The sequence below is a fragment of the Anarrhichthys ocellatus genome, unplaced genomic scaffold (assembly GCF_004355925.1).
Source record: "Anarrhichthys ocellatus isolate YVR2014 unplaced genomic scaffold, GSC_Weel_1.0 scaffold31, whole genome shotgun sequence".
Taxonomy (NCBI): domain Eukaryota; kingdom Metazoa; phylum Chordata; class Actinopteri; order Perciformes; family Anarhichadidae; genus Anarrhichthys; species Anarrhichthys ocellatus.
Window position 1 is genome coordinate 4,239,282 of NW_022280061.1, and position 2,175 is coordinate 4,241,456.

Here is a 2,175-nt window from a genome sequence, read left to right on the forward strand (position 1 = left end):
ACAGAGCAAAACAGACCAAGACAGAGCAAAACAGAGCAAAACAGAGCGGGAAAACTGCACTTACTTTCATCCAATGACCACAAACACAACTCAAAAACAGAGAGAGAGAGAGAGAGAGAAACAGAGAGAGAGAGAGAGAGAGAGAAACAGAGAGAGAGAGAGAGAAACAGAGAGAGAGAGAGAGAGAGACAGAGAGAAACAGAGAGAGAGAGAGATAGAGGGAGAGAGAGAGAAAGAGAGAGAGAGAGAGAAACAGAGAGCGAGAGAGAGAGAGAGAGAGAAACAGAGAGAGAGAGAGGGAGGTATTGGATTTAATATTCATTAAATGTTCTCAGTCTGCTGACCTTTTCCCTCCTTCCTCCCTGAATCCATGCTCCATTTGATTCAATAAGAAGTGTTCATTTTCAAAAGCAAACCTTCACTTACACATTTATTGCCTGAAGGTATTGCTTCGTCTATAGAGAGGAGAGGAAAGAAGGGAAGGTAGATGAGCTGAGATGAGACGGGTTACACTAGAATGGGGAAATAGAGACACGGGGCGGCTTAATAACCCGTCCACTGCAGCAGCACCATGTTGTCATTTTGAGAGTGAGAGAAGGAAGAATACCATCATTATCCAACACCCTACGCAGGTGTACTAAAGTATATTTATAGCTGAGCTGGAGAGCAAACATGTAAAGAAGAGTCTTAACTATAGAGGAGGATTATGATAAAGTTGTTTGATTGAGTCGGTAGAAATGGAATGGCAGTGAATCAGTGCTCAGTAGTCAGACTGGTGTTTACTGGAAGGATTGATTCACCAACGTCGACAGTTGTTTTACTTCTCTTCCATAAATCAATATGAGACTTCAATGCACTCATGCACTCAGCATGAAATGCTGAACTGAGTCATTCAAATGTTATAACGGTGGGAGACCTTTATGGATCAACTGACAAAGACTATTTTTAAAGCATTCAACAAATGTTGATTTTGGTCCAAGAGTGTGTTGTAGGCTACGTTTCCCAAGCAGAAAATTAGGCTTTGTGCTGTGTGTGTGTGTGTGTGTGTGTGTGTGTGCGCGTGTGTGCGCGCGCTTGTGAGTAGGGCTGAGATGCCCACCGACCAGAGACAAATGTCTGGACTGCCGTGGACCCGCTGGTTGTATTCAGAGCCGCCACAACAAAGAAAGCAGGAACAAGCTGCGCGTGACCGTTTCCCCAAAAGAGCATCTTTGTCCACAAAGATCTATTTCTCAAAGGCCGGCTGAGGCCCGGGGCCGACTCCACACACACAACAGTGAGAATCTGCTTTCTCTTGTTACCTCGCAGACCCTGCTGCTCGTGTTGACCTGAAGCCAGCAGGGGCTGTTTCTGTTGATCAGTCCGTCCGTATACCTGCTGCAGACAGCTTGCAGACTCTACCACATCTACTGCACCACACAGTATCTAGTTTATACAGATATACATGTCTATCAAAAACATTCCCGTAATCCAATACAGACGTAACAAATACTATATACCTCATAAATACTGCATCGGTGTAAGCCGACATGGACGAGAAGTCTTTAAAGATATAATCCTTATCATCCTTAACACTTCAGTCCCGGCTGATTTGGTGACACCCGTGGCTACCATGGTAACAGAAAGTGTGATTAATCCCTGAACGGCAAAATCTAAGATGATTTTTGAGGGTGTAGTTTATTTGGTGCTTTACGGTTATTTTGTTTTGGAGAAACATTTGTACATCAAGCAGTCTCTATAACTTAAATAAGCATCATGTGTCCCACACTCTCTCCTACATCACACACATAACAACATATATATTGCATTAGACAGGTGTTAGTATGTAATATATTTAATATGTCTGTGCTCACACTGTTGTAAGCATCACCTCTCTTTTGTTAAAGATGCCACGAGTAAACCCGTGATGATTGCTGATAAAAAGGCAGATTTTTGCATCATGATTTTTGAATTAAAAATCGTCCTTCTGAGATTTACCTGGGACTCTTCAGCATGTCTCAATAATTCATAATTACTCGTAGCCTTGAGTCAACAAGATGCATCATTTGGCCAAAATATGTTTTTCCTTTAGAATGTCTCAACGTTACCTTTCACTACTTAAAGCAAAAAAAGCCAATTATGACGATAATAATACTGAATAATTGAGCATGCTCTTCTTAAGCCTGCTTCCAAGGG